At 43.3% G+C, this 12283-nt stretch overlaps 1 non-coding gene across 1 annotated transcript; it reads right to left on the bottom strand.

Moving 5' to 3' along the window:
* Positions 1 to 582: 582 nt before the first annotated feature.
* Positions 583 to 720, bottom strand: LOC114811908. Its single transcript, XR_003759603.1, has one exon. It is a non-coding gene; the product is annotated as a small nucleolar RNA SNORA7 (small nucleolar RNA).
* Between the last annotated feature and the right edge of the window lie 11563 nt (positions 721 to 12283).

The following is a 12283-nucleotide window of genomic DNA, read 5'->3' as shown; positions in this document are numbered from 1 at the left end:
ACTTTAGGCAAGTGACTTTTCTCCTCTGTGCCTCAATTTTCTCACCTATAAAATGGGGATTTCATAGCTGTTCTCTTTTCCTCTAAAAAGACTGTGAGTCCCACGTGGGAAAGGGACTGTGTCTTTCCGTATTACCCTGTATCTACTTCAGGGCTTAGTACAAGGCTAGGCTCACAGTAAGCACACAACAGATATTTCACTTTCATTATTAAGTCTATGCAAGTCCGCATGACAAAAAATAGAAACTGGCAGTATTAATGCCTCATCTCTAATAAATTTATCACAATATATGGCAACGATATATCATTATACAAACAACAGTAAAGTATAACAATCCAATCGTAATGTTCTGTTAGTGATGTTTCTGCCATAGCACTTGTCTTATGTCGTCGAGTCGTTTCCGACATAGCCACACCACGGGCAACCTGCTCTCCATCTGCAATCGTTCTGGTAGTGGATCCATAGAGTTTTCTTGGTAAAAATACAGAAGTGGCTTACCAATGCCACCTTCCGTGCCGTAAACTCCGGTCTCCACCCTCGACTCTCTCCCGTGCCTCTGCTCCCCGGCACGGGTGAGTTTTGACTTGTAGCAGATGGCCTGCCACTCGCTAGCCACTGGCCAAGCTAGGAATAGGATGGACAGGCCTCTGCTTGACTGTCCCTTCCATAGCCGAGACTGGTAGAGGACTGGAAACTCTCCAGGTGCGACCCTGAGAGGGGATCTTGGCCATAGATCTAGTCAAAGGAAAACCATCAAAGGTGAAATTTCCTATCCAAATAGCCCCTAGAAAGTAACAGCTTAATCTTTTCATCAGAGAGGTATTATTAGAAAATAACAGCCCAGAGGACGCAGAAATTCCCATCTGGGGGAGGAAGAGACTTATTAAAGCGCAAAATTAGAATCCAAGAATGGAATTGGGTTTGGCACATAGTAAACGCTTAAAAAATAACCACAATTGCTATTCTACTACTTTTTAACCCTAATTTTCTTAATATCCAAAATTTTAATAACATTTAATCCATAAGTTATTATTATTATCATGCAATTTGAAGGATTGAGACAGTGTTATGTTATACTGTGCCAAATTTTAGAGTCCCTACTTTTCTAGATCTCTTAAAAATCCCAGCCATGACTTTCAAAGTACTTTTAAAAAATTATTAGCTGGCAAGTAAGTTTTGAATCTACTCCTCCCTTATTTTGAGAATTTGATGAGTCCCAAGCTGCAGGATTGATTTCCTAGGATGTTCTAGTTAGAAACAGTGTGGCCCAGTGGAAAGAGCACCTGCTTAGAAATTGGAGAATCTGGGCTTTAATTCTTACTCTGCTACTTGCCTAATGTATGACCTTGGGCAAGTCACTTTGCCTTTTTGGGCCTCAGTTCCTCATCTGTAAAATGAGGATTCGATACCTGTTCTCCCCCCCATTTAGCACAGTGAACCCCATCTGCCACCTAAAACTCAACATGAGCAAGACTGAGCTCCTCATCTTCCCTCCCAAACCCGGTCCTCTCCCAGACTTCTCTATCACCGTGGATGGCACGACCGTCCTTCCCGTCTCTCAGGCCCGCGATCTCGGTGTCATCCTTGACTCGTCTCTCTCGTTCACCCCACGCATCCTATCCGTTACCGAGACCTGCCGGTTTCACCTCTACAATATCGCCAAGATCCGCCCTTTCCTCTCCACCCAGACGGTTACCTTACCTCTACGGGCTCTCGTTATATCCCGGCTAGACTACCGTGTCGGCCTTCCCTCCGACCTCCCTTCCTCCTCTCTCGCCCCGCTCCGGTCTATTCTTCACTCCGCTGCCCGGCTCATCTTCCTGCAGAAACGATCCGGGCCTGTCACTCCCCTTCTTAAACAACTCCAGTGGTTGCCTATCGACCTCCGCTCCAAACAAAAACTCCTCACTCTAGGCTTCGAGGCTCTACGTCACCTTGCCCCTTCCTACCTCTCCTCCCTTCTCTCTTTCTACCGCCCACCCCGCACGCTCCACTCCTCCGCCGCCCACCTCCTCACCGTCCCTCGGTCTCGCCTATCCCGCCGTCGACCCCCGGGTCACGTCCTCCCGCGGTCCTGGAACGCCCTCCCTCCTCACCTCGGCCAAACTAATTCTCTTCCCCTCTTCGAAACCCTACTTAAAACTCACCTCCTCCAAGAGGCCTTCCCAGACTGAGCTCCTCTTCTCCCTCTACTCCCTCTGCCACCCCCCCTTTACCTCTCCGCAGCTAAACCCTCTTTTTCCCCTTTTCCCTCTGCTCCTCCACCTCTCCCTTCCCATCCCCACAGCACTGTACTCGTCCGCTCAACTGTATATATTTTCGTTACCCTATTTATTTTGTTAATGAATTATACATCGCCTCAATTCTATTTAGTTGCCATTGTTTTTACAAGATGTTCTTCCCCTCGACTCTATTTATTGCCATCGTTCTTGTCTGTCCATCTCCCCCGATTAGACCGTAAGCCCGTCAAACGGCAGGGACCGTCTCTATCTGTTGCCGACTTGTTCATCCCAAGCGCTTAGTACAGTGCTCTGCACATAGTAAGCGCTCAATAAATACTATTGAATGAATGAATGAGGGACAGGAAATATGTCCAACCTGGTTATCTCCTATCTATCCCAGTGCTTAGTACGGTATTTAGCACACAATTAACACTTAACAAATATCACAATCATTATTATTATTACCCGAAGCAGCTTCCAAGTTGTCTGTGGGGAACCAGAAAGGAAAGGAAATCTAAGGTTCTCTCTATTGCCTTCAACTGGGCACCATGTTCCACCTGAAATTTTCTAGAATAGTGCAACGTGGCCAGAAGTGAGGGGAAAAGTGGGAAGGAAAGCAAAGAAGAAAAGGGAGGATGGGGATGAGCTAAGGAAATGCAGGAAGCAGTGCGTCTTAGTGGAAAGAGCACGGGCCTGGGAGTCAGAGGACCTGGGTTCTACTCCAGGCTCTTCCAGTTGCTCTGCCTGGAATGCCCAACTTCTTCAAATCTGCCAATCACACTTCCCTCCTTCAAAACCCTACTCAAGGCTCACCTCTTCGAGGAGGCCTTCCCAGATTAAGCCCCCCATTCCTCAGCTCCCCCTCCCATCCCCATCGCCCCGACTCACTCCCTTGCTCTACCTCCCTGCCCTACAGCACTTGTGTATATATGTACATATCTATAATTCTATTCATTTATATTGATGCCTGTTTACTTGCTTTGATGTATATATGTATATAAATATATACATATATAATTCTATTTATTTATACTGGCTATTGATGCCTGTTAACTTATTTTGATGTCTGTCTTCCCCTTTCTAGACTGTAAGCCCATTGTGGGCAGGGATTGTTCCTCTTTATCGCTGAACTGCAGATTCCAAGCACTTAGTACAGTGCTCTGAACAGTAAGTGCTCAATAAATACGATTAAATGAATGAATGAAAGAATTAATTAATTAATTAATTAATCAATTAATTAATGAGTTTACGGTCCACAGTTGGGGAGAAAGACATCAATATAAATGAATTACACATATGTACATGAGTGATGCAGGGCTGGGATGGGGGGAAGAACCAAGGGAGCAAGTGAGGGAGACAAAGAAGGGAATGGGAGAAGAGGAAAGGGGGAGTTAATCTGGGAAGGCCTCAAGGAAGAAATGTGCCTTCAATAAGGCTTTAAAGCTGGGGGAGAGTAATTTTCAGTTGGATTATAGGAGGGAGGGCATTCCAGGCCAGAGGCATGATGTGACTGAGGCACAGTGAGAAGATTAGCAGCATGGCACAGTGGAAAGAGCCCAGGCTTGGGAGTTAGAGTTCATGGGTTCGAATCCCGGCTCCACCGCTTGCCAACTGTGTGACTTTGGGCAAGCCACTTAACTTCTCTGTGCCTCAGTTACATCATCTGTAAATTGGGGATTAAAACTGTGAGCCCCACGTGGGACAACCTGATCACCTTGTATCCCCCAGCGCTTAGAACAGTGCTTTGTGCATAGTAAGTGCTTAACAAAAAACACCATTCATTTTATTTGTTAGCACCTAGAACAGTGCTTGGCACATAGTAAGCACTTAACAAATACCATCATTATCATTATTATTAGCACTAGAAGAGTGAAGTGGGCAGGCTGGACTGTAGAAGGAGAGTAATGAGGTGTGGTAGGAGGAAGCAACGTGGTGGAGTTCCTTAAAGTCAACGGTGAGGAGGTGTTTTTTTTATCTACTCCATTCTAGTTTTCTAAACCCATACTCCCGACCACTCATATGTCTTAATCCATGCATTCTTTATATACAGTTGTTCTTCATATTCAAAAAAAAGACTCCACTGATGGGGAAATTCACCCTTAAATATATGTGAAAATAAAAAGGTCGCTATAGAGCCTATAGTCCCAGCCACATTGTGCAATCAAAGAGTGTCCCGTATTGTACCTCGTGTTTGCTCACACATTCTTTGAAACAGGTGAGAATCTAGGTCACTACCTCTATTTTACAGGAGAAAAACGTTTCATCAAAGGCAAGTGATTTGCTCAGAATTATTCAGAAAGTAGGTGCCAGAGCTGGAGAGAAACACACCTGCATTCTTCCTACTCACACAGAGTTATCTCTGGTGGCCCTTAAAATAGATTCGTCTTAGCGTTCTGACATGTAATTCCAGTGTAAGAAATGGGAGAATACAGCACTAGCTGCAGTTGCCAAAAAAAATTAGGATGAAATTTATGTTGGGCTCAGCTATAGAGGAAAAATGTTTCTGCGCATGAATTTATTTCCCTAAAGCAATGATAAGCCCAGAGGAAAAATGTAAACAGAAAGGGGAAGCCACTTAACTGCATTCAGATGTTGAAAAAAACTGGACAGGCTTTAAAAGGAAATGAAAAGCATTACCTTTCAGGGAATCATATTTTAATTAGGGTGTTTTTCCAGTTGATTTACTAATCATCATTAGAATGCCCCTTTATTATTCCTGGAGATAGGATGTAGGCCTAAAAGACAATTCAATATATAGTGCCGGCCTTTAGTAATGCAGACAGTTTATCACCGGCATCCTTATCGACTTTCCAAGCAAATTGCTCAAGAGGCATAAGTATTCTGTTAGTGAGGGAAATGGATGAAGTAGTATTAAGACTGCATTATTGAATTTGACTCTATGTAAATAACTTGATATTGATTATTCTCAGTCACAATATGGAAAATAAAGTTTTGGGAATACTGGACTCGTACTGTGAGCCGCATGTGGAACAAGGACCGCATCTGATCTCATTATTGTATTTTCTCTACTCCTGCCATTAGCGCCTTGCTTAATACATAGTCAGTTGTATTTATTGAGTGCTTATTCTATGCACAGCACTGTACTAAATGCTTGGAAAAGTACTATACAACATATAACAAGACATTCCCTGCCCACAGCAAGCTTAAAATCTAGAGTAAGAACTTCCCAAATAGTTCAATTATTCTAGTTTTCCTTCAGGTCCTTTTTACACCTAGCAAATGGCAACTTTTGCTTTTAATCTACATTAATATCCCTTTTCTTCTCAAAATTCGATCATCCTTTTCTGAAAGCTTCATGTTCATTCATTCATTCATTCAATCGTATTTATTGAGTGCTTACTGTGTACAGACCACTGTACTAAGCACTAGGGAAAGTACAGTACAACAATAAACAGTGCCATTCCCTTCCCAAAGGGGGTTCACAGTTTAGAGTAGGGGAGGCAGACATCAATACAAATAACTAAAATTACAGATATGTACATAAGTGCTTTGGGGTTGGGAGAAGAGCAAGGGATAAATATCCAACAAAAGTCATTAACCGCCCTTAGACATTTTTGTAAGTTTGCCTTTTCGTTTTCTTCCACAAGAATTCCTCGCACTAGATGCATGTAGCTTCCCAAGGTTTTTGACAGGTAAACTAAATGCATTCCCTTCTGTACTTCTTGTACTGGATAAAAGTCATCTAAAGCCTAGACCCTTTGGTAAAAGGAGTACAGACACAGTACAGAGGCATTTACTCGATTCACTTCAACGATGAAAAGTTACTGCCATCTATAGGCAAGGATCCATCTCCGTATTGTGATATCATTTCGGTGGTTTGTAGCCAGATACTCCGGACTTCATATCTGAGCTGCAAACTGGGAGTTAGATGTCACAGACAGCCCGGAATGGTGCACTGAAATCAAGGAAAGTGTGGCTCTTTTTGATAAGAAACCACATTAGAATGTGAGATAAAAGGGAAAAAGTTAAAACAATGTAAGGTGCTGCAAAAATAAACACAACAGCACACCAAGGGAAAGAGTGTGTTTGTGCATGTAGTACAATTGGCATGTTGAGCCCTGCATCGTCACCCTATTTCCATCCTATTATCGCCACCCCAGGACTTCCACACAAATCCTTGGAGACCCACAGCAGATAATAATAATGATTGTGGTATATTTTATGTGCTTACTATGTGCAAAACACTGTTGTAGAAATGAGGCAATCAGGTTCAACACAGTCCCTAAACTACAAGGGGCTCATAGTTTAATAATAATAATAATAATAATGGTATTAATTCATTCATTCAATCGTGTTTATTGAGTGTTTACTATGTGCAGAGCACTGGAATGCACAATTCGGGAACAGACAGAGACAATCCCTGCCCAACAACGGGCTCATATTTGTTTAGCGCTTACTATATGCCAGGCACAGTTCTAAGCGTTGGGATAGATAGAAGGTAATCAGTTTGTCCCACATGGGGCTCACAGTCTTAATCCCCATTTTATAGATGAGGTAACTGAGGGATAGAGAAGTTAAGTGACTTGCCCAAAGTCACACAGCTGATAAGGTGGAGCCAGGATTAGAACCCACGACTTCTGACTCCCAAGCGCGGGCTCTTTCTACTAAGCTACGCTGCTTCTCTCTCTTCTCAGTGGGAGGAAGAATAGACATGGAATCTGCTTTGTACAGGTGAGAAACCCAAAGCATGGAGAAGTTGATCGACTTGCCCAAACTCATTCAGCAGCCAAATGGCAGAGCCGGCGGTAGAACCCAGGTCTCCCTAACACTTTGCTCTGTACACGGTAAGAGCTCAATAAATATGATTGATTGATTCAGTGGGAACTGTGGTCTAGAGGGCAAATGATTCTTAAGCACCACCCAAACTGCCATTTTGCAAAGCAAATTGCCATGTTCTTGTTTTGTCCATCACTAATAGATTGCCTCGCATTATGTTAATTAATCAATCAATTAATGGCATTTATTGAGCACTAATTATGTGCAGAGCACTGTACTATGCTATTGGGAGCTGACAATACAATGGAGTTGGTAATCACACTCCCTGCCCAGTCTAGATGGGGAGACAGACACTAATATGAATAAACGAATTACAGATTCATTCATTCAATAGTATTTATTGAGCACTTACTATGTGCAGAGCACTGTATTAAGCGCTTGAAACGTACAAATCGGTAACAGATACAGTCCCTGCCCTTTGACGGGCTTACAGTCTATGTGTACATAATTGTTGTAGGGCTGAGATTTGGGTGAATATCGAACGTTCAAACGCTATAGCTCCAGATGTGTAGGCGATGCAGAAGGGAGACGGAGTCAGGGAAAAGAGGGATTAAGAGGGGAAGGCCTCTCGGAGGAGATGTGACTTCAAAAAGGTTTTGAAGGTGGGGAGAATGCGGCATATACGGAGGGGAAAGGAGTCCCAGGCCAGAGGGAGGATGTGGGAAAGGTGTCGGTGGCAAGAGAGATGAGACTGTGGTACAGTGAGCAAGCTGGCTCTAAAGGAGTAAAGTGTGCAGCCTGGGCTGCAGTAGAAAATGAGAGATAAAGTAGGAGAGAGAGCAAGCTGATGGAGTGCTTTCAAAGCTGCTAAGAAGATGCTTCCTCTTTGAAGCAGAGGTGGATGGACAACCACTGGAGGTTCTTGAGGAGTGGGGAGACATGGGCGAAATGTTGCTTTTTTAAAAAAAAATGATCCACACAGCTGAGGGAAGTATAATCTGGTGTGGGGAGAGACAGAGGCAAGTTGGTCTGGGAGGAGTTTGATGCAGTAGACAAGGTAGGATATGATAAGTGCTCAGATCAGCATAGTAGCAGTTTGGATGCAGGGGAAAAGGTGGGTTTTAGCAATGCTGTGAAAGTAGAACCCATCGTGGAATTGTATAAAATACTACAAAGTTGCAAAGATCAAATTACTGTTAGGTACTAGGAGGCTGCAGAGAAGCTGATAAGCTGATAAGCATCAAAACTTGACTGATAACGTATGCGGGTTTACAACTGGTTTTTCCTGCTCCCAATCTACTTGGGGAAGTAGCATGGCCTAGTGGAAAGAACCCAGGACTGGAAGTCAAAAGGCCTGGGTTCCAATCCTGGCTCCGCCACTTAACCGCTGTGTGTCCTTGAGCACATCACTTCACTGCTCTGCGCCTCAGTTGCCGCGTCTCTAAACTGGAGATTCAATTCCTGTTCTCCATATTACTTGAAGTGGGAGTCCCACGTGAGACCTTACGATGCTTTATCTACGCCAGAGCTTGATCTCCTCCAGAGCTTAGTACAGTGTCTGGCGTATAGTAAGCCTTTTAAAAATACCATTATTATTAGTATTACTGTTAGGAATTATACTATGCCAGAGCAGATTTGTGTTATGGGAAATTCTTCCTACTCCCTAATTCTTCCACTGGGCAATATCCAAACCGCGTCGTAAAAAAACACACAGGACTGGGTTATGTTATGATTCAAGAAGCATGAGTTACTTCATGAATTTCGGCGTAGATGAAAAATGATTAAATATAATCCTCCCGAATGAACCGCTAAAATCGTATTTGTTTTTCATCTGGCAAATCTGAATAAATCTTATGCAGAAGTAGACTTCTGCATAATTGATCTCACAAAGAATCGTTTAGAGATGATGCAGTTCTTAAACAATGACTTGAGAAGTAAAGAATTTCCCAAAGGTGCAGTTTCTTAGAAATGTAGGAGTTGTACATTTAAAATCAGTAATTTAAAAATACTTTTACAGGTATCATTCACATTTCTCCTCAGAGTGTCAAATGAAGGAATTAATGTCAGTTTGGATTTCAATGAACTTCTTACTTTTGAGTTTTCTTTCAACATACTTGTCACCTCTTGGCAGATTTCTGGAAACGGTGCTGAATTTGCAAACAAAGGTAGAAATCAGATAATGGCAAAGACAGGCAAGAGTGAGTGTCTCATTAAGCTAGAATACCATTCCAAACTTCATATTCATTTAAATGAGATCATTTGGGATTTAAAGGGATGGTATTATTTCTTGGGTTTTTATGGTATTCGTTAAGCGCTTACTATGTGTCAAGTGCCTTTCTAAGCACTGGGCTTATCAAGTGGGGCTCACAGACTAAGCCCCACTTTTCCTCATCTCCCATTCCCTTCTGTGTCACCCTGACTGGCTCTTCCCTCCTCCCAGCCCCAAAGCACTTATGTAAATATCTGTTATTTTATTTATTTGTACTGATGCCTCTCTCCCCACCTCTAAACTGTGAGCTTGTTGTGGGCAGGGAACGTCAAGTATATTGTTATCTTGGACTTTCCCAAGCACTTAATACAGTGCTCTGCACACAGTAAGCGATCAATAAATACAATAATAATAACGTTGGTATTTGTTAAGCACTTACTATGTGCAGAGCACTATTCTAAGCGCTGGGGTAGATACAGGGTCATCAGGTTGTCCCACATGAGGCTCACAGTCTCAATCCCCATTTTATAGATGAGGGAACGGAGGCACAGAGAAGTTAAGTGACTTGCCCACGGTCACACTGCTGACAAGTGGCAGATGTGGCATTCGAACCCATGACCTCTGACTCCCAAGCCCGGGCTCTTTCCACTGAGCCACGCTGCTTCTCTATGATTGATACGATTGAATGAATGATTGAATAAATATGATTGAGTGAAATGGAATGGATGGGGAAGGGACAGTTATAGGGTGGGAGATGTGCCTGGCAAATAATAATAATAATGTCCGTATTTGTTAAGTGCTTACTATGTGCAGAGCACTGTTCTAAGCACTGGGGTAGATACAGGGTAATCGGGTTGTCCCATGTGAGGCTCACAGTCTTAATCCCCATTTTACAGATGAGGGAACTGAGGCACAGAGAAGTGAAGTGACTTGCCCACAGTCACCCTGCTGACAAGTGGCAGAGCCGGATTTCGAACCTATGACCTCTGACTCCCAAACTCGGGCTCTTTCCACTGAGCCATGCTGCTTCTCTAGGTGCATTTTACCAACTGCTATATTGTCCTCTCCCAAATGCTTAGTACACTGCTCTATACCCAGTCGTCTCTCTGTTTGCTTGTTTTGATGTCTGTCTCCACCCTTCGAGACTGTGAGCTCATCTTGGGCAGGATTATCTCTCTTTGTTGCAGAATTGTACTTTCCAAGCGCTTAGTACAAGGTAAGTGCTCAATAAATACGATCAAATGAATGAAATAAATACCACTGGTGGATTCACCGATGTGATCGACGTCCTTTCAAATAGAAGGGGCTCTGTCACCTTTGAAAACCAGTTTACTACAGTGCTCTGAACACTGCGAGCACTTAACAATAATTACCATATTTGGTAAGTGCTTACTATGTGTCAAACACTTTTCTAAGTGCTGGGGTAGATACACCTTAATCAAGTTGGACACGGTCCCTGTCCCCCACGGAACTCACGCGCTTAATCCCTCACACTCTTAATGCTGCTTCTTAATGAATATTCTGGCTTCTACTCCTAGTCCTCCTATTAATTCTACTTGTCTCGTCTTATGCCGTCAAGTCTTGGAGTAGATGCAGGCTAATCAGATTGGACGCAAGACAGTATCCCAGTTACTCCCAGATCATTTTTAGAGATGAGAGATCTGAGGCCCAGAGAAGTGACTTGTCCCAGGTCACACAGAAGACGAGTGACAAAACCGGGATTAGATGGGATTGATTCTATTTATTCTTGATTCTATTTATTCCTGATTCTATTTATTCTTGATTCTATTTATTTGCGATAGTTTTAATGAGATGTTCATCCCCTTGATTCTATTTATTGCTATTGTTCTTGTCTGTCTGTCTCCCCCGATTAGACTGTAAACTCGTCAAAGGGCAGGGGCTGTCTCATCTGTTACTGATTTGTACATTCCAAGCACTTAGTACAGTGCTCTGCGCAGAATAAGCGCTCAATAAATACTATTGAATGAATGAATGAATGTCAGATCCTTCTGACTCTCAGGCGCTTGCTCTAACCCCTAGACAATGTTGCCTCTCTAAATTGGTAGAGCCTAATTTGGTCAGGGACTGTTTCCGGCCTGATTTGTTTGTATTCCACATAGAGTATACTGCTTTGGCATTCATTCATTTAATTACATTTATTGAGCGCTTGGTACAGTTCCTGGCACATAGTAAGCACTCACGATGGGATCGTGGTTAGAGCATGGGCCTGGGACCCCGAAGGTCATCGCTTCTAATCCCAACTCCACCATTTGTCTGCTGTTTGACCCTTGGGCAAGTTACTTCATTTCTCTGTGCCTCAGTTACCTCACCTGTAAAATGGGGAGAGAGACTGTGAGACTGTGACAAGGGCTGTGTCCAACCTGATTTACTTGTATCTACTTCAGCGCTTAGTACAGTCCCTAGCACAGTGTAAGTGCTAAACAAAAAACATAATTATTTTACTGTGTGCAGAGCACTGTACTGAGCGCTTGGGAGATTACAATGCAACAGTAAACAGACACATTCCCTGCCACAACGAGCTTACATTCTAGCGGGACCTTATGAGCTACCAAAGTAATCATTTGTCATTATCATTTCATTATCATAATCTTTATTCTCATTATTTTTTATCTCAGGCCTTGCAGTGCCGTAATCCATGCTCATGGCATGTCTTTGTGATTTCTGCACCTGGTGACATCTAGTCTTCCAACAAGCTCGGGCTGGTCTAATAATGTTGGTATTTGTGAAGCGCTTACTATGTGCAGAGCACTGTTCTAAGCGCTGGGGCAGATACAGGGTAATCAGTTTGTCCCACGTGAGACTCACAGATAATCCCCATTTTACAGGTGAGGTAACTGAGGCACAGAGAAGTTAAGTGACTTGCCCACGGTCACACAGCTGACAAGTGGCGGAGCCGGGAGTCGAACTAGTGACGCCCTAGCAGTGTCCTAGGGTGAGGCAGTGGCTGCTAGAGTAACAATGATAATAATAATAACTCCTTTTGTTAAGCACTTACTATGTGCCAGGCACTGTACTAACTGGTGGGGTAGATACAAACAAATGAGGTTGGTTACAGTCCCTGTCCCCTGTAGGGCTCGCTGGCTCTATCCCCACT

This window comes from Ornithorhynchus anatinus, chromosome 4 (assembly GCF_004115215.2).
Source record: "Ornithorhynchus anatinus isolate Pmale09 chromosome 4, mOrnAna1.pri.v4, whole genome shotgun sequence".
NCBI classification, from domain to species: Eukaryota; Metazoa; Chordata; class Mammalia; order Monotremata; family Ornithorhynchidae; genus Ornithorhynchus; species Ornithorhynchus anatinus.
This window is presented reverse-complemented; position numbering and strand designations above follow the sequence as displayed.